At 49.6% G+C, this 20,760-nt stretch overlaps 1 protein-coding gene across 7 annotated transcripts in view; it reads left to right on the top strand.

Moving 5' to 3' along the window:
- ARHGAP22 (Rho GTPase activating protein 22) overlaps nt 1-20,760 on the top strand; it is a 179,542-nt gene that overhangs the window by 101,836 nt on the left and 56,946 nt on the right. The gene's annotated exons all lie outside the window — the stretch shown is intronic.

Genomic DNA, 20,760 nt, shown 5'->3' with positions numbered 1-20,760 from the left:
TGTGTGTTTAAGGGCTTTCCTAAGTGACTGATGTGACAAGGTGAGTCTGGGAAGCCTTGCCTGTAAACTATAAGATGGGCGCCCGCTTTACCAGATGGGCGGCAGGTTCTGATTCTTTGAAAAGTATATTCTGGATCCAGATACAGAAAGGTTGGAATGTGTCAGGCAGCTTGAAGAACTCTTGTCCAGGTGATGTTAAAGATGGCGCAAATGTATTGGTTTGTTCACAAAGAGTTTGAGGTCGTTTTTAACATGAGAAGTAAATATAACAAAACTAAATAGGGCCCTACACTTAAACAGATCATATAGAGCAAAGAGAGAAAGAGCCCAGTTAATCTGGCCGTAAGATAATATCTGTGGTTGAGCTTTTGTGCAGCTCAAATGAAATAAGACGAGTTTCAATGTTCTCATTGCCCTAGAGCAACAGTTTTCCTAACTTTGATTTTAACAAGAAAAAAGAATTTTACATATGCATTTTTGTGTTTGGAAGGAATAGATGGAGGGCAAGTGTATCTTGGCTACTGCAGTAACCAGGGCCTCCATAGGATTCAGAGGGCAGGGTCTGGCTCATGCTGACTGAGGTCAGGCCAGAGCCCAGCGCAGAGCAGCAAGGATTTCAGTGGGAGCCTAGAGCCACTTTGGTCTTTCTGGGCCATTTCTCAGTACATCCTACTGGGAGGTGGAGCTTATAGCCTAGAAGCAAAGGTGGATTTGCCAGGGCTGGGTTAGGGAAGGTACTTACTCAACTAGTAACCCCAGAAGGGAGCAGTAAGAGGGTGTGCTGCTGGGGCTGTCTTCTGGGACTATGGACCCCAGGTTGCACAATCCGTGTGAGAAACAGGCCTGGTGCAGGCGTGTTTCCCACTTTGCTCCCATCCTCCCAACCCATCCTGAGACGGAGCTGGCCAGTGCAGCCTGGGAGCAGGGACCCAGTCTGAATCACCCAGCAAGTCCTGAAGCCCACCTGAAGTCGCAGAGCTGGGCAGTCCTGGAGTGAGAGGGGCTGGGCAGCACTGCGGTGCCCGAGTGCACCTGCCCTGTCCCGAGCAGGCAGCCAGCACTGGCAGGCAGGCAGGATGGCCCAGAAATGGAGACCCTTGTGGCTTTTGTGAAAAAAATATTCGTTTGGCTGCACCGGATCTTAGTTGAGGTGTGGGATCTTGCATCTTCGTTACAGCATGTGGGATCTTTGCATGTGGCATGTGGGATCTAGGTCCCTGACCAGGGCATCAAACCCGGGCCTTGTGCATGGGCAACTCAGAGGCTTAGCCGCTGGACCACTAGGGGAGTCCCAACATTCGGTTTTTTAGTGTAAAATCTCCAAATGTTCAAATGTCGTTGCCTCATTTAACAGATTTGCACCTGTCTGGCTGGGCAGGAGACAGTTGGGATCATTGTTCCAAACAAGTTCTACCGTAAACAGGGGAGCAAGGTTTCCTTGGCCGTAACCTTAGAAATCATGAGTTATTAAACTTTGGGAGGCTTTTCACTGCAAGACTTCAGAACTTTCCACATGTTAATTGGTGCAAATGTGCATCTCCAAATCAGGTGGAGAGTGTTAATAGATACAGTCTTCAAACTTTTGCCCAGGGAACCTGCCTTTTGTAGAGCATCTCATGGCATCTGTATCTTTGAACACACTTTGAGAAACACTTCTTTGGCCTGTGATTCAGTTGTCATAGCAGTGATGCAGTCCATCTATTTTAAGGGGGTGTGTATGTAGGGGTGTGTGTGTTGTGTAGCTGTTACAAGCTGCCTCTGAAGAAGCTTTCTGACTTTCCAGACTAGAAAAGTGTGTGTTTTTTCTTTAAGATCAAAAGAGAATCCATTAGTCATTGGTATACCTTTCCCCAAGACAACAGATGTTGTTAGCGATTTCATTCTTGGATATTTCTGAATCAGACTTTTACAACAGGATATTTGACCATGTTGTCTCTGAGTAGAAGTGTCCTTGATAAAATCGGTAGGCTCAAGTAGTAAATTCCATAAAGAGAGCGGCAAAAATATATCACGTGCCAGAATCACCGTAGTAGATCTGGGCTTAATGTCTTTAAAACCCAAAGCCTGGCACTCTCTCCAGAGGACACCTTCTGTCCTGCTGGTGGTGGAGTTGCGGGGGTGGGGGGCATCCTGGGCCTGGGGAGGGATTACTGTAGACACCTTTTGGGGGCACAATATGCCACAGTATGAATCCATTCACTTTCATATGCAGGTGCTATCATACTTCACGCCCCTCCTCCCGAATTGTGCCTGACTGGTCGTTCTTACCTCCCCTGGCCGGCTATTCTCCTACCCATACGCTGAGTTTGGCTGTGAATTCTGTTTCTCCCTCTGAACTCTGCAAAGCCTCTGCCATACACCTCTCTCTCCATACACAATTGGAGCAGTCCCTGGTGCTTCTGCAGAAGCCCAAACGTCAGCGAGCAGGATCTGCTGTGCAGAGAAGGGTTGCTCCCTCCTAAAAGCATAGGGGAACAAGCTTGCTCTGAACTCTCAGGACATGGTCTCATTTCTCTGTTTTTAGGTGACATTTCCCGATGCTTCTGCTGTATTGAGCTCGGTGGTGGGTCTGTGCAGTGGCAGATTTCATTTTCTTCAACTCTGCACTGGGACCCAAGGCCAGGGCTTGGAGCAGCGCTGAGGCAGCTGTTGCCCGAGGCCGGGGAGGGGCAAGGGCGGACGGGCCCTGAGGCCTTCGAGGCCTGCTGGCCGCCCCCCACTGCTCCTCTGCCCGCCACGTTTCCCCCTGCTCTCAGCACTGGGCGCCCTCCTGTCGTCGGGAACCTTGCCCCCATCCTGTCCTGTGTTCCCAGCACTCTCCCGCTTCCTTCCGCTGACTCCTTCTATCAGCCTGTGAACCTGCCTTCCGTCTCTCATCAGAACACTTTTTTGTGTAAAGTTTCTTGCCCTGAGGTGCTCCAGAGGCCCAGCCCCCCGCTCCTTCCCTCCGTCACCACCACACCCCCCAGGAACAGTCTGCTGGCCCTGCCTCGTTCTGCTCCTCCTGCACTTACCTGTGACCCCTCGCTGGTGCTGGACCTAGTGAACAGTACCACTCCTCCAAGCGCCCGAGAGCCTGCCCCACGCCCTTCCTCCCGGATTGTGCCTGCCTGGTCCTTCAAACCTCTCCTGGCCAGCTGTTCTCCCACCCGTATACCAAGCTTGGCTGTGAATTCTGTTTCACCCTCTGAACTCTGCAGTAAGTCTCTCCCACACATCTCACCCCAGGTCCCAGTGGCTTTGATCACCTTTAAGGAAAGAGCCGCCAGATCCTCTGCCCCTCACCTGTGCAGTGCCCACCTCCAGCCTGCAGATCCAGCACCCCAGCTGGAGCCCCTTCTCCCGGTTTCCTGGCTCTCAGCCTGCCCAGGGTCATTTCCCGTGACCAAAGGCTGACGGCTCCTGAGATCCTGCCCAGGGCTGCGACCACATCCCTGCCCCCAAGGCCAATTGAATTGCTTTTGCAGACCCTCATCATCTCAACTGTACTGGCTTTCTCAACTGGTCATCCCAAGTTCATCCCTGCGTCTTCTAGTCCTCTGCCCAAGCCAGCATCCCGTGCATGGCTCCTGCCACCTCATGTCCCTCCTCAAACTGCATCTTGGCCTCACAGTGCCTACAAGAGAAAGCCCAGCTTCTAGCCTTGCTGGTTTGCCTGACAGCCCTCCCCAGCCCCTTTCCAACCTCCCCCCACCACGCAGCCTGGACCTCCCTGGCCCCTGCAGACACCAGGCCTTCTCATGATGCCTTCAGTCAAGCCCTAGGAAGGTGGCCTGCGCCTGGAAGCAGCTCTGAAACCCTGACCCACGAGCCCAGTCCATCTCGTTCTGTCTAGTGGCTGGTTGGTGTGGGTCTGTGCCGCCCAGCTGACAGTCGTCTCGTCACCTCTGTGATCTGGCTCTGCACTTGGCAGAGAAGCCGGCAGGAGAGCAGTGGGTGCAGCAGGAACAGGGAGACAGTTGTGTTCCTTGCGCCTGTTTCCGTCTCCTGACGCCCAGGGTCCCAGAGGCAGTCCGCCTGGGAGAGTCCAGCCCCACCTGGTGGAGCTCTCCGAGCAAGCGTGAGGCATTGACACGGACTCCTGGCCCGTTTCCTGATATCCAGGGGCACGTCTGGCTGTCTAGTGGCCAGGGCACAGAGGCCAGTGGGCGGGGCAGGAATGCTGTGACTAAGCACAGTTCAAGCTGGGCGGAGGAGCCCCTTGCTGACCTGGAGGGAGAGACTGCCATCCCCGGGTTGGGGGTGATAGAACTGGTTCTCTTCTGTAAACGCCTGTGCAAGCTTTGAGCCCACTTTCTTGAGACGGCTCCATCTTCCACAAAGTCTTCCAAGATTGCTAAATAGGCATCTTGGGCAGCTCATTTAACGATCATCTGTGGCACTCGCTCCACACCAGGCCTAGTGCCTGGCATGAAGATAAAGAGCTAGGGAGTATCCACCCTCACTGTGTTCACAGCCTGACGACGCAGAGGCCCAGGCGGCAGAAGGTGATGTTACAGGCTGAGAAGGAATGTGGGGAGAGCAGCAGGCCTGCGTGCTCTGGGAGGGCTGATGCCCAAGCTGAGTCTCATAGGACAAGCAGCCAGAGCAACAGACGTACTAGGGAAGGGCTTCCCAGGCCTGTGGAGGTGGGTCAGGTCGAGGCTTCCCAGCAGTGCAGCTCCCAGCCGCTCCTTCTCTGCCACTGCTCCAGGCTCCTGCAGAAGCCGACGCTGCTGGACTCACTTCTGCCCCGTCCGCTCGGCCCTCTTGCTGGTGGCCTTCTCAGAATCACAGTGATTATTCCGCCCAGGCCTCACTTTGAGCGCCAGACTCGCTTGACGCTTCCGCTGGTTGTCTCCTGGCCTAGAGAGTGGCCAAAGCTGATGAGGCTAAACCTAAACACTCACTTCCGTTTTCCTCCTCCAGTCTGCCCACGCCAGGTTCTGCCAGTTCCATTTCCAAAATCCATCTGAGTTTCTCTACTTGTCTCCGTCCATGCCAGCTCCCCGGGTCCAGCCACCAGCCTGCCGCCCAACCACTAGAGTGGTCTCCCGGTCTTTCTGCATGGATCCTCCCCATTCCAGTCCATCCTCCAGCTCCAGCCAGCACCTGCTCCAGCGGCCCTCCGGGTCCCATTGCCGCTTGCTCAGAAACGCTCAAGGGACTCCAGTGGCACCCACTGTGAGCTCTGTGTCACTTCTTCCTGAGAGGCCCTCTCTGACCCCTGGCATTTGCTCACATGCCATCCCTTGCCTTTCCTCTAGAACACCTATCACAGTGACTAAGTATTTGCGTGTCGGTTTGCAGAACCTGTCCCTTCACCAAGTGAAGCCCCCTGGTGGGAAGGCAGGACAGGCTCTGTCTGTTCTCTCGTCTGGGAAGGCTGCCAGAAGCCAGGCGAGAGAGCCCTGCAGCCTGACTCGACCTTAAGGATGTGATGAGCTGAAGAGGATGATGTGAGGTGGGTTGGATGCGTCAGAGTGTTCGAGCCTCGTGCTGCAGGATTGTGCTTGAAGCCCAGAGCCTGGAGGCCTCCTAGCTGCAGCTCAGGGCTTGCAGGGGTCACAGTTGCTTTCCAAGAAGTGTCCCCATTTGTTACCTCTTCCCCATTCAGATGTCCTGGGGTAGCAGTCCTGTGGGTTTCTCAAAAAGGGAAGCAGGTTCTGCTGGACTATGTGGTTCCATTTCCCAGCCAAGTACCCCCGGCCACTTCCCACCTCTCCGAGCCTCTGCATCTTCACCTGTAAATGGCGACAGGCATGCCAACCTCTAGGGCTGTCAGACGGCTGGACGACGATCCTAGTACTGCCCTTCTCGAACCGCGTTACCACTCCAAGCCTCAGCTTCCTCATCTCCAGAGAGGGAAGGAGGCAAGACTGGATGGTCTCCAAGGTCCCTCTCAGCTTGAACCTTAGATGATTTTTTGAGGAAACTCGGAACTGCTCTGTGCTCTTAGCAACGGGGCATAAGAAGGTCGAATGCCTTTTCCTACGTGTTCAGAGAGGGGCTCAGCCAGCACTCATCTAGGGGTGGAGGAGAGATGGCAGGGTAGCAGGTCTGTTTAACCAGCACACAGCCGTGGTCAACACTGCTGTTACTGGGGTTGGAGGGTGGACTTATGGCCTGAAGAGGAGCCAATCCTGGAGGAGCTTGAAGTCCTTGACCTTGGCCATTAGGGCAGGAAGCCTCCCAGAGAGCTCGAGTCCTAAATTCCTGGAGGGAGAGGGCAAAAAAATGCCTGATGTGTGCTTTCCCATCTTCTTTGTTGGTAGGTCCTTGCACCGTGAAGGGATGCTCTTTCAGGAATCCTGGACCCCAAATGGGGAGCATCCAAGTAAACTGAACCCCTAAATAGTTCTCCTTATCGCATCTGCCCTAACCCAGCTATGTAGCTCATGCACATCCTGCCTGAATTAGACCTTTTGCTGGGCTCTTCCCCCAAACACCCATCACCTAACTCTTTTAAACATCTTTTTGAGATATATTTCAAATATCATAGAATGCATTTATTTAGAATGTAAAGCTCTGTAATTTTTTAATATATTTAGAGGTATGCAACCATCACCATAATCCAGTTTTCAAACAGTTTTCTTACCCCAGAAAGAAGCCCCTTGCCCATTAGCAGTCACTTCCCATTCCTAAGACAACCCTCCGGCTTATCCTGCAGCCCCTGGCAACCACTTAACAGCATACCTTTGGGCAATACATGGCCTTTTGTGATTGGCTTCTTTAACTTAGCATAATATTTTCAAGGTCCAGCCACGTTGCAGCATCTTACCACTACTTCAGTCCTTTTTATGGCTGGGTATAGTCCATGCGGGCGTGTTCATTTGCTCAGTGATGACCGGCTCTTTGCGACCCCATGGACTGTAGCCCACCAGGCTCCTCCATGCATGAGATTTTTTCAGACAAGAATACTGGAGTGGGTTGCCATTTCCTCCTCCGGGGGATCTTCCCAACCCAGAAATCCAACCTGTGTCTCCTGCACTGGCAGGTGGATTCTTTAGCACTGAACCGCCAGTCCATAGTATGATTATGCCATATTTGGTTTATCCACTCACTCATCAAATGGGGAGCATTTAGATTGTATTTTGCTAGTGTGTTGTTGAGTATTTTCATATCTGTATTCACAAGGAACATTGGTCTTTGTTTTTGTTATCAATATTGGAGGAATACTGGCTGCACAGGAATTGGGAATCATTCGCTCCTCTTGTGCTTTTTGGAAGGGCTTGTGAATAATTGGTATTAACGTTTCAAGTGTTTGGTAGAATTCACCAGTGAAACTACCTGATAGTCATCCTTTAAATGATTAGTAGAAGTCATTAATAAAACATTTTGGGGGATGTTTAAATTATTAACTTAGTCTTATGTTAAAGTTTATTTAGATTTTCAATTTTTTCTTAAGTCAGTTTTGATACTTATGTCTTTCTAGGAATTTTTCTTTTGGTCTAAGCCATCTAATTTGTTGGCATACGATTGTTCATATCCCCTTGTAATCTTTTTTATCTCTGTAAGGTTGGCAGTGATGTCCCCTTTTTCATCCTTGATTTTAGAAATTTAAGTCTTGTTCTCTTTTTCTTGGTCAGTCTAGTTAAAGTTTGTCAGATATGGTCATCTTTTCAAAGAACCACACTTTTGTTTTTATTGGTTTTCTCTATTTTTCTAGTCTTTGTTTTACTTATTTCTAGTCTTCTTTATTTCCTTCTACTTGTTTGATCTGAGCTTGGTTTGTTCTTTTTTCAGTTTCATAGAGGGGAAAGTTAGGTTTTTAATTTGACATCTTTGTTATTTTATAATGTGGACATTTATAGCTGTACATTTCTCTCTAAGCATGTTGTATGCCATAGGTTTTGATAATGTTGTGTTTTCATCTCCATTCATTTCCAAATGGTTTTTAAATTTCTGTGGTTATTTCTTCTTAAGAGTGAGTTGTTTAATGTCCACGTATTTACGCGATCTCTAGATTTCCTTTTTTATTGATTTTTAATTCCACTCCTCTGTCACCTGCACTCTGTACTCTATCATCACTGAGTATGCTTCCGTATTTTGTTTCATCCACCCCTTTTAAGCGCTTAAGGCTTGTGTCATGATTCGGCGTACGGGCTGTCCTGGAACTCGCTCCACGTGCGCTTGAGAAGCAGGTGCGCTGCACGTGTCGGGCGGAGCGCTATGAGTCAGGCTCACCTGGTTACCCGGCTGCACGTGTCGGGCGGAGCGCTGTGAGTCAGGCTCACCTGGTTACCCGGCTGCACGTGTCGGGCGGAGCGCTGTAAGTCAGGCTCACCTGGTTACCCGGCTGCACGTGTCGGGCGGAGCGCTGTAAGTCAGGCTCACCTGGTTACCCGGCTGCACGTGTCGGGCGGAGCGCTGTAAGTCAGGCTCACCTGGTTACCCGGCTGCACGTGTCGGGCGGAGCGCTGTAAGTCAGGCTCACCTGGTTACCCGGCTGCACGTGCCAGGCGGAGCGCTATGAGTCAGGCTCACCTGGTTACCCGAGTTGTTCCAGCGTCTGTTTCTTTATTGATTTTCTGCCTGGTTGCTCCGTCCATTATTGAAAATGGAGAACCGAAGTTTCCAACTATTATTATTGAATCTTACTTCTGTTTTCACTTCATAAATTATGGAGTTCTGTTGTTAAGGCATATTTGTTTATAGTTATTATGTCTTTATGCTGGGTCAGCCTTTTTTCATCATGAAATCTTCTTGTTTGTCTCCAGTAACATTTTTTGTCTTAAAGTCTGCTTGGCTCAATATTTGTAGCTCTCCTTGGGTATAGTTTGTACGGCATATCTTTTCCATCATTTCACTTTCTGTTTACTTGTGTTTTGAAATAAATGTTTACTATAGACAGCATGTAGTTTGATTTTTAAATCCATTCTGTTATTCTTTACTTTTCTGTTGGAGTACTTAATACGTTTACATTTTAGGTAATCACTGACGGTGTGGATTGATGCCAGCCATTCTGCTACTTGTTTTCTATGTGACATGTCTTTTTTGTTCTCTACGTTCGTTACTGCCTACTTTTGCGTTAAATAGGTATTTTCTATCTACTGCTTTGATTTCCTTGTTGTTTCTTTACAGTGTTTTAGAAGTTATTTTCGTACTCTTCTGGGGACTACAATTAGTCTTTTAGTTTAAAGCAATTTAGTGCAGAGTAATACTACATTAACTTCAGTGGCATACAGAACCTTTGCTCCGATGTAGCTCTGTTCCCTCTCTCCCCTGTGCATTATTGTCACACTTACTAGATCTTTATGCGTCATAAGTCCATCAACAGTTTTGTAATTAACAGTTTTCCTTTGATCAGATACAAGAAGAGTGCTGCCAAGAGCTACATGACACCGCCTTCTGCATTTAATTACGGCCACTTTCATGGATACTCTTTATTTCTTCATGTAGAGCCAAGTGATCATCCAGCGTCCTCTTGTTTCACCTTTGCATTTCTTGTGCTACTTACGTGCCACAACAGAGAACGGATCCTCTCAGTTTTTGTTTATCTTGGAATGTCTTTAATTTCTTCCCCATTTTGAAGATGGTTTCGATAGGTATAGAACTCTTGGTTGACAGTCTCTTTTCTTCTCGTGTTTGGAAAATGTCATCCCACTGCTTTCTGGTTTCCATGGTTTTTGATAAGATACTAACTGTTGTTGAGAATTCTTTGTATGTGATGAATCATTCTGCTTCTTTTAAGATTCTGTCTTTAGATAGTTTACCTATAATATGTCTGGTATGAATCTCTTTGAGTTTATCATACTTGGAATTCGTTGAGATCTTGGATCAACGTTTTTCAACAGACTTGGGAAGCTTTTGACCATTACTCCTTCAAGTATTCTGTCTTCCCCTATCACTTCATGGGAAATAGATGGGGAAACCGTGGAAACAGTGTCAGACTTTATTTTTCTGGGCTCCAAAATCACTGCAGATAGTGATTGCAGCCATGAAATTAAAAGACGCTTACTCCTTGGAAGGAAAGTTATGACCAACCTAGACAGCATATTCAAAAGCAGAGACATTTGCCAACAAAGGTCTGTCTAGTCAAGGCTATGGTTTTTCCTGTGGTCATGTATGGATGTGAGAGTTGGACTGTGAAGAAGGCTGAGTGCCGAAGAATTGATGCTTTTGAACTGTGGTGTTGGAGAAGACTCTTGAGAGTCCCTTGGACTGCAAGGAGATCCAACCAGTCCATTCTGAAGGAGATCAGCCCTGGGATTTCTTTGGAAGGAATGATGCTGAAGCTGAAACTCCAGTACTTTGGCCACCTCATGCGAAGAGCTGACTCATTGGAAAAGACTCTGATGCTGGGAGGGATTGGGGGCAGGAGGAGAAGGGGACGTCGGAGGATGAGATGGCTGGATGACATCACTGACTCGATGGACGTGAGTCTGAGTGAACTCCGGGAGTTGGTGATGGACAGGGAGGCCTGGCGTGCTGCGATTCATAGGGTCGCAAAGAGTTGGACACGACTGAGCGACTGAACTGAACTGAACCCCTTTCTTTCCTTCTAAGACTCCCACTATGTGTATCCTGGTACACTTGATGATACCCCACTAGTCTCAGAGGCGCTGTTCATTTTTCATCTTCTTTTCTTTTACTCCTCATATTGCATAATCACAGTTGACTTATCTTCAAGTTTACTGATTCTTCTGCCAGCTCAGATATGCTATTGAATCTCTATAGTAAATTGTTCATACTACTTACTGTTCTTTTAAACTTCAAATTTTCTGTTTAAATCTCTTTATTTACATTCTCTATTTGGTGAGATATCATTCTCATACCTGCCTTTAATGCTTTATACATGATTTCTTTGAACATATTTATAATAGCCAATTTGAAATCTTTGTCTAAGAAATCTAACATCTGAGTCAAGAGTAGTTTCTATTGACAGTTTTTTTCCCCTTGTGTATAGACCACATTTTCTTCTTTCTTTATGTATCTTATAATCTTTTGTTGAAAAGTGGACACTGTAAATAATATAATGAGTCAACTCTGCAAATTAGATTCCCTTCCCTCCCCTGCTTTTGTTGTTACTGTTGTAGCTGTTTAGTGACTTTCCTGGACTGAATTTATAAATCTGTAGTATACAGCCATGGAAGTCTTTCCTTGATTAGTTTAGTGGTCAGCTAATGATTTGTCAGAGATACCATTAAATGCCTTTAGCCAATAAGTCTTCTATTTTTTGCTAAGTGTGTGTGTGTGTGTGTTGGGGCACACCCTAGGTGCTTAGGTAGTTTATGACTGTGACTTAATCTTTACTTCCTACTTGCGCAGGGACCTAAAGTTGGCCAGAGGTCAGAGATTGGAGACCTCCCAAGTCTTTACTGCTCATGGATGCAGGTATACACATGTACATGGCCTTGTAGGCATCCAGAAAAATGTCAGAGTTCTTCAGAGCCCCCAGTATATTTCTCCTTCCCCATAACTTCTTTTGGCTAGAACTTATTTGCCCAAATTAGTATCAGTTTTAGGCAGCTGGAAGAAGCACAAGCTTGAATCAAGATTGCTGGGAGAAATATCAATAACCTCAGATATGCAGATGATACCACCCTTATGGCAGCAAGTGAAGAGGAACTAAAAAGCCTCTTGATGAAAATGAAAGTGAAGAGTGAAAAAGTTGGCTTAAAGCTCAACATTCAGAAAACGAAGATCATGGCATCTGGTCCCATTACTTCATGGCAAATAGATGGGGAAACATTGGAAACAGTGTCAGACTTTATTTTTGGGGGCTCCAAAATCACTGCAGATGGTGATTGCAGCCATGAAATTAAAAGACGCTTACTCCTTGGAAGAAAAGTTATGACCAACCTAGATAGCATATTCGAAAGCAGAGACATTACTTTGCCAACAAAGGTCCGTCTAGTCAAGGCTATGGTTTTTCCTGTGGTCATGTATGGATGTGAGAGTTGGACTGTGAAGAAAGCTGAGCACCGAAGAATTGATGCTTTTGAACTGTGGTGTTGGAGAAGACTCTTGAGAGTCCTTTGGACTGCAAGGAGATCCACCCAGTCCATTCTGAAGGAGATCAGCCCTGGGATTTCTTTGGAAGGACTGATGTTGAAGCTGAAACTCCAGTACTTTGGCCACCTCATGCGAAGAGTTGACTCATTGGAAAAGACTCTGATGCTGGGAGGGATTGGGAGCAGAAGGAGAAGGGGATGCCAGAGGATGAGATGGCTGGATGACATCACTGACTCGATGGACGTGAGTCTGAGTGAACTCCGGGAGTTGGTGATGGACAGGGAGGCCTGGCATGCTGCGATTCATGGGGTCGCAAAGAGTCGGACACGACTGAGCGACTGAACTGAACTGGACTGAGCTGAATATTAAAGAATTACTACCAACTTCTTTTGACTGATGCCCTGGAGATAGGGTTTTTCCACAGAGTGAGGTCAAATAATGACAATGCTTTGTAAATGGGGCTTTTTTGGGGAGTTGTCCAATTGTGACAATGTCCCAGGATAGGACTTTCTAAGATGCTATTTCATACCAGAGTATGTGGGTAGGTCCTTAGCTCTTCTCTGGTTCAGATCTTGTCCATCTTACCTCACCTTTACCTAGATGTTAAGTGATGACTTGGGGGTGAGTTAAGGTGCCTGAGGGTTTGGTCTCAAGTGGGTAGTGTGAAATGTTATAACTATTGCATCTGGGAGTTGGACAGACCTGGTGCTGAGTTCTGGCTCTTCCTTCTACTGTCCTTGCAGCCTTGGGGACAAGTTACTTCTCTGAGCCAAAGAGGGATACCTTGTAAATTGGGATACCAGCAACCTCACCAGTTTGTGTCAAGGGAAAATTTAAATTAGTCTCTGTATATGAGGCTGCTTGCACACAGAAAAATGTTCAGTCATGGAAATGATTATTATTTGCCTTAAGGCTTAGGGTCGGAGAAGGCAATGGCAACCCACTCCTGTACTCTTGCCTGGAAAATCCCATGAACGGAGGGGCCTGGTAGGCTGCAGTCCATGAGGTCGCTAGGAGTCAGACACAACTGAGCGACTTCACTTTATTTTTTCACTTTCATGCACTGGAGAAGGAAATGGCAACCCACTCCAGTGTTCTTGCCTGGAGAACCCCAGGGACGGGGGAGCCTGGTGGGTTGCCATCTATGGGGTTGCACAGAGTCAGACACGACTGAAGCGAGTTAGCAGCGGCGGCAGCAAGGCTTAGGGTAAGACTCTAAAAAATGATGAGGCTAGTGTTGTTTTGCTGAAATGAAAGCAATGATAGTCCACGTAGCACCCACTGTGTGCCAAACACCATCCTAAGTGCTTTGTACATAAGAATTCATTTAGTCCTCACCATAATCCTCAAGTGGATTCCTTTACAAGTCTCAGTTCAGTTCAGTTCAGTCGCTCAGTTGTGTCTGACTCTTTGCGACCCCATAGACTGCAACTCTCCAGGCCTCCCTCCATCACCAACTCCCGGAGCTTGCTCAAACTCATGTCCATTGAGTTGGTGGTGCCATTCAACCATTTCATCCTCTGTTGTCCCCTTCTCTGCCTGCCTTCACTCTTTCCCAGCATCAGGGTCTTTTCTAATGAATCAGTTCTTCACATCAGGTGGCCAAAGTATTGGAGATTCAGCTTCAGCCTCAGTCCCTCCAATGAATATTCAGGACTGATTTCTTTTAGGATGGAGTAGTTTGATATCCTTGCAGTCCAAGGGACTCTCAAGAGTCTTCTCTAACACCACAATTCAAAATCATTAGTTCTTTGGCATTCAGCTTTCTTTATGGTCCAACTCTCACGTCCATACCTGACTACTGGAAAAACCATAGCTTTGACTAGACAGACCTTTGTTGCCAAAGTAATGTCTCTGCTTTTTAATATGCTTCCCAGGTTGGTCATAGCTTTTCTTCCAAGGAGCAAGCATCTTTTAATTTCATGGCTGCAGTCACCATCTGCAGTGATTTTGGAGCCCAAGAAAATAAACTCTGTTACTGTTTCCCCATCTATTTGCCATGAAGTGGTGGGACCAGATGCCATGACCTTAGTTTTCTCAACATTGAGTTTTACGCCAACTTTGTCACTCTTCTTTTTCACTTTCATCAAGAGGCTCTTCAGTTCCTCTTTGCTTTTTGCCATAAGGGTGGTGTCATCTGCATATCTGAGGTTATTGATATTTCTCCCAGCAACCTTGATTCCAGCTTGTGCTTCATCCAGCCCAGCGTTTCTCAAGATGTACTCTGCATATAAGTTAAATAAGCAGGGTGACAACATACAGCCTTGACGTACTCCTTTCCCAATATGGAACCGGTTCATCGGAACAAGTTCGTTTGGAACAAGTCTCATGTAGAGATGAGGAAACAGGCATAGAGGCCTTTGCACCAGGCCACTCAGAACTGAGAATCCAACTCAGGCTGTCTGGCAGCAGAGTCTGCTGTTGTCACACGCACAGTTTGATTTTAATACCACACAGCTCCAGGCCAGGTGTTCACTTTTATGACTGGCAGTGGAGAACACTCAAGTGAGAGCAAAACGAGAAGTGGCATTTGCCCTTTACTGATGAAACTTGGAATGAAAGGACTGGGTACTCCCGTGTCACATTCACTTCGGAAAAAGTCAAAGGGTGGTCTCAACCCAGAAGCTTCTCCTTTGTGGCTTCAGCCAAGCCACAACACCCAGCCAGCTTCCTCTCTCAGATCAGGCACACACAAGACCTTCTCCCCGCTGGAGTTCCTCTTGGGCTGGAGACTGCAGCCCTTCCCTGCAGCTGGCCGCTGGGCCAGGCACAGCCATTCCCTGAACCTGCTCAGACTCATGGGGACTGGGGGCTTGTTGGGGGTGGAGGGAGTGCTGCAGGCTTCAGCCCTGCACCCCCTCCCCTGTTAGCTCTCCATGAGAATGCCTTGGAGCTGGCAGCTGTGGGAGGGATGGTTAATAACTCAGTGCTCACTCTGATACACCAGGGTCATGAAGATGCGGGCACCCCCAGGGTTCCATTCAGTCTCCTATAACCAGCCGGGTCACAATCAGTGAGTTACAGCGGCCCCCCCTGCCATGTGACTGTCTCTGCAAGTGCAGAGCACCAGGTGTAACTCAGGAGCTGACGCAGGGGCCCCCTGCACCTGTTCCCCACCTTGCTTCCTAGGCCTCTCATCAGCAGGGCCCTCACCTGCCAGCTCCCAGACACCTTCCTGCCCAGGAGGGCTGCAGGCACAGCAGACATGCAGAGGGAGCTCACCAGAAGAGCTCAGAGGTTTGTAAACTGCTGAAACATTCCCAAACCAGGTAGTAAATTGTCACTGCCTGCAGCCTCCCCACTAGCTAGGACTGGCCACCTAGGATCCGATGTGGCTTATGGCCCACTTTTGTTCTGTCTGATCCTGGTCCCTGCAGAGCCTTTTTAGAGGATTCTGAAAAAATCGCCCAGTATGCATCAGCAACTTCTGGAGGTAGAAAGACTTGAACTTGGGAGCATGGAGAGACCTTTGAACTGAAGCCGTTTTCACTTCCTCAGTTTACTGTTGAAGACAGTCAGACTGAAAAAGACCAAGTCACTCTGCAAGGGGGTGCAGATGCGGGGACAGCCTTGGAGTCAGGCTGCTTTGGGCCCAAGTCCTGACTCGCCCGCTTTGACCTGCAGTGCCTCTGACCATACGCCTGGGCTCGAGACCTCCGTGTCACCTGGCCAGATCACTGCCTCACCAGGCTGTCCCCATCAGCGAGGGCATGGAGAGAAAGTGCTTGTGTAGGACGAGAGTCCACCAGTCTTCCCTAGGACAGAGGGCTCTGGGGTCCTCTGGGAGACACCTGCACCTCTGACTCAGTGGTCACATCCAGGGCCACCTGCCTACAAACAGGCCCCTGCCTGCCTCGTCCCAGTCCAGCGTGGGGAATCAGCAAGCTCTTTTCCAGTATAGGCCTCCTGGGGAGAGTTAAGGCGAGAGTCTACTCTGAGTTTCATCTTGCTAATGATGGAATTATGGGGACTTAAGAGATTACGGGCTCAGATGGGGCAGGCGTGGATGGATCCTCAGAGATCCACCTAGTCTGACCTCATTTTCTAGGAGAATGTTTTTAAAAGCCCCCAAAAGAAAAAATGACTTGTCTAAGCGCCCCCCCCACCGCCCCACCATATCTGTGACCCACTTTTGTTCTGTCTGATCCTGGTCCCTGCAGAGCCTTTTTTGAGGATTCTGAAAAAATCGCCCAGTGTGCATCAGCAACTTCTGGAGGTAGAAAGACTTGAACTTTCTCAAAAGTTTGGACCTCACCCTTGAGTCGAGGGACCCCTGCTCTTGGTTCTGAATAAAGCTGCTTAACTTCATTCCAATTTAGTCATTTAATTTTGAATTGAGGACAGGTTTGTGCTGGGCCACTTACAGGGCTGGTAAAATACCGTATTACTCCAAATAGAGTACTAGAAGGAGGGAGCCAGGTATACAGGGCTCATGCAAGGCAAGAGTGAGGGTGGGGCATGGAGCTGATGGGGAGCCACTCTCAGGCCACTCCTGGCAGCTGGATGGGCAGTCAGCCTCTTGTCTATAGACCCCCCTCACCGCCCCCACTTAGAATGTGCTGGGGAGGGTTGGGGGAGGGGAGGAAGGTCCAGGTAGCTCTGTCAAAAATCCTTCCTTCATTGTCTCAACATCTCCAAGTACCAGACGGGCTTAGACTTAGGCCTCTTTTTTGCACAGGCTGTGGCCTCTCTTGTCCTGCTTTGCTCATTTGCATTGATACCACAGCCCTGATGCCTTTGTGGATTCACAGGGTCGAGAGGGGTTCCCTTAATGCCTTCCAGGTTTCCCCGGCATACTTCAGAAACATTTTATGAATGGAATGCACACATGTATTAGATAAATGGTCTTTCATCTGGGAAGGAAGAGAGGCCAACATTCGCTGAGCTCCAACTGTGGCAAGCACAGCGCACGCTTTGCTTCTTGTTTGCTTCAACCTTCCCTGCAAGGGGCGTCCAATACTATGGATTTTAGAGGTGAAGAAATCAAGACCCTGCAAGGTAAATAATGTGCCCCAGCCCACCCAGTTGTCACTGGTCAAGTTAAGTCTAAACTGAGCTCTGAATGACTCCAAATTCAGGCTATTTATCTGTTCCCTAAGCTGTCTTTCAAGTCTCAAGGATGGAGTCTTCTGGAACGACTCCAATTAATAGTCTGGCTGCTAGGACTGTGGGTCTTTGAGGTTTCTCTGGCCTCCTAATAAAGTGATTTCTGATGAAAACCCACGGATATCCTCCCTTCCTGTGACCCCTCCTCTATGACCTACAGAACATTGGCAAAGCTTGGAAATACAGGAGATGCAGACACCAAAAGGATGTTAGGGGCCCCCTTTTCTTTATTCAGAGTCTGGGGGGTCATTCCTTCCCAATAAACTCCCAGGAAGCAATCTACCAACCAGGACTGGGCGACGGGGGTGGGGGAGGGTGCCGCCTGGTGAGTGTGGGGGAAATGAGGCCACGGAGCCCCGGAAAAGGCCTGGGTCACCCAACATCCTGCCCCGTCTCCCCTGTGAGGCCCCATTGTCCTGGCTCAAGCTCCAGGCTAGCCTTCCCTTGCCGCTGCAGCATTCATCAGCTGGCTCTGAGGCTGATTCTGAGTTGGTGCTATTTGTAGAATCTTCTTAAAATACCACAACAGTGCCATTCACGGAGCGTCTGCATGGCGATCGATGGCGGAGTCTGGAACAAAGCTCTGCTGTGCTCGGCATCCCGTTCAGGCCTCAGCCAGAGGGCAGCCCTCTGCTGTGCTGGTGGGCGGGGAAGCTGAGGCCCTCCCTGTCCTGGGTGCTCCTGAGGGAGGTGCTGTGGGGCCCGGCATGGCCTCTGGCCCCTCACGCTGGCCTGCAGTGCATCCTGGACCAGGCTGGCCAGCAGAGGGAGTGCAGGATGGCATTAGGCTCTCTGTAAATAAGGTCCTGCTCTTCCTGGGGAGGTCAGGTCTACTCCATCCCGTCATCAGGCCACACCCAGGCTTGCTCAAGGACAGTAGTGTGGATGGACAGAGCAAAGGTCAGTAAAGTGTCGTCAGGGAGGGACCCATAAAGATGTAGCCTCTGCGTCCAGAGTCAAGGCTCTGGATCTCAGATCCCTGTGTGATTTTTCTCAGTTTCGTCATGAGATGTGTCGCAGCAGGGTCCTCATCACCTGTTTCTCTTCCCCCACCTCAGCAGTGCCCACAGCGTTCTCAGGAACGTTTGCTCTCGGCATGTCTCGGTATCTTAACAAGTATCACCATTAGTGATGTGGTTTGTGGTACCTGGGAAGTGCTCAGCAGAGCTGAGTGTTTTCTCTGTGGTTGACCTCTCGGAGCCTTTACCATGCCAAAGGACCACGGACTGGGTCCCCTGTACTTACCCTCCAGGCCCTTCCTCACAGATGCTGGCTGAGCAGTGACGTTCTAGCCAGACCTTCCTGTGGCCTCTCCAGAATGCGGGTGTGGCTGGAGCCTCAGGCAGAGTACCCATCTGTTCAAAAGTTTTGACGACTTCGTGGCTTTTGTTCATTGGTACCTAGCCATGTGTTGCATAGAAAATCAGACATTCTTCCAAAGGAGGCAGCTTAGCTTTCCTAGCCTCTGCCCGAGGCTAAAAGCCTGCCGTGGACCTAGTTTGGAGGGTGCTGTGGGACTCTGATGGAGAAGGAGATGGCAACCCCCTCCAGTGTTCTTGCCTGGAGAATCCCATGGACAGAGAAGCCTGGTGGGCTGCAGTCCATGGGGTCGCACAGAGTCGGCCGCGACTGAAGTGACTTGGCAGCAGGCAGAGGGACTCTGATGGGTAGGAGGCCCTGAGAGGCTGCAGGAGCTGAGGTTTTGAGCCCTAGCCCCCCCAGCTCTGCTGAAGGGGAAAGCACCGGACAGCAAACTGCTGAGGCATGAATCTCAGCTTCGGCCCTCTGGCTGGAAATTTGGGGCAGTTTTCTTCTGTAGAATGTGGGAAGGTTGTTGCGTAACTCCTGCAGGTGGGGTTCACAGAAGCTGCAGTGTGAACGGGGGCCTCCAGAGGGCGCCATTCATTTAGACTACAGTGAGAATGGCTGCCTGGGGGAAAGGGTGGGGCAAGAGCTTAGACTCCCATGCGAGTGCTGGCCTCCAGGGGTGTCCCATTCATTCAAACTAGAAGGTGGATGGCTGCTTCCAGAGGGTTCCAGGCACTTAGAGTACCATGTGAGTGGCTGCCTGCTGGAGTTGTGTTGGGGAGTGGTGCTGGGTAACAGCTGTGCTGTGCGGTGCTCAGTCAGTCCTGTCCGACTCTGCGACCCCGAGGACTGTAGCCCGCCAGGCTCCTCTGTCCACGGGGATTCTCCAGGCAAGAATACTGGAGGGGGTTGCCATGCCCTCCTCAGGGGATCTTCCTAACCCGGGGATCAAACCCAGTAACAGTGAACTTGTTAAACTTCCACCCTGGCATCACCAGGACTTCTTACTTTTCTGATTGTTTATAACTGGCCTCCAGGAAGGAGGCAATTTTTTTTTTTTTTAACAGAACGTTGTTTTTTAAGGAATCTGAAGAATTTGGTTGAAGAAGAGTTTCGGGAGAACGTTAGCTAAAGCCCTGAGGTCTCATACATCTGCTGAAGGTGGGCCCACATTCTGGGGAACCCATGCTGAAAGGAAAAGAGCATCAGAGATCCATGGTGTCTATATCAAAGCAAAGGATTTCTCATGTGCCCAACACAGAGTTTGTGCCTCAACAAATGTCCACATGACTGATGCGCGGAGCAGAAAGGAACTGGGAAGGTTGGACCGAGTTATGAAGTGCTGCGTGGGAGTCCCATAGGCCCCCGGGGCACTGCATTGCTGTCGGGCAGGTCTCTTTCCTCAGCCCCAGTCTCCTCACTCAGCCCTTCTCCTTAGCTATCACTGTGGTGGCTGCCTCCACCCCGGCCTTGGGGAGGAGGCTGAACCCACCTTTGGTGGAGGCAGAAAAGGTAGGGACACCCCGTCCCCCACTCCTGCAAGTGCTCCAACGTAACTCAGGCTCCAGCCAGGTTTCTCCCGGCGGCTGGAAGAATTCCTGTGATGGGGAGATTTTGTGATGCAGAACAGGGGAAGGGGTTTACGAGCATCTCCATGATAACGCGCAGAGACGGTGCATTCTCCCAGACTCTGAAGGAAAGAGCGGATGTCCTTGTTGCTCGTTTGGCTTCTCGGGCTGCTTCCCAGTCTGTGGCTGGCCCGCTTGCCCTTGACTCCCTGAGGTCCAGGGCTTCGTCTCTGTGTCCCCGGTCCCTAGCATGGTGTCTGGTAGGTTGTTCAGGATAGGATTCGAGACTGTCCATCAGGCAGCGGTTCTCAAGCACCAGGGGACAAACGAGAACTCCCCCTGGTGGCGGGAGGAGTGGGGCTGTGGGCACAGGCTGGCTGCCAACGGGCACAGACTGGTGTCAATGATAAGAATGTGGGCCGGGTCCTTGGATAGCGTCAGCCCCTGCATCAGGCCCCAGGCTGTTCCCCATGGTGCCAGGCTGGGGCGCCTGGTCACCAGGAGCACACAGCCAGGAAAAGGGGCTCAGGGCAGGTATCCTGGGTCTGTGCTTTTCAAGCAGCTGGGCTCGAGCCAAAGGTGGGGATCATTTGGGAGAGGAGTGAGAGGGGATGCCGTGCCATTTTTTTAAATTGATGCTTGCAATTACAAAGTAATTTTCAAAAAAGAAATTGAATTAATTTTTTTTGTCCCGTGCTGGATTTTCCTTGCGGCACCGTGCTCTCTAGTTGTGGTGAGTGGGGGCTCCTCTCTAGTTGCAGCATGCCAGCTTCTCACTGCAGGAGCTTCTCACTGCAGGAGCTTCTCGGTGCAGAGCACAGCTCAAGGGCTCGAGGGCTCA

The sequence above is a fragment of the Bos taurus genome, chromosome 28, assembly GCF_002263795.3.
Source record: "Bos taurus isolate L1 Dominette 01449 registration number 42190680 breed Hereford chromosome 28, ARS-UCD2.0, whole genome shotgun sequence".
In the NCBI taxonomy this organism is placed as follows: domain Eukaryota; kingdom Metazoa; phylum Chordata; class Mammalia; order Artiodactyla; family Bovidae; genus Bos; species Bos taurus.
This window is presented reverse-complemented; position numbering and strand designations above follow the sequence as displayed.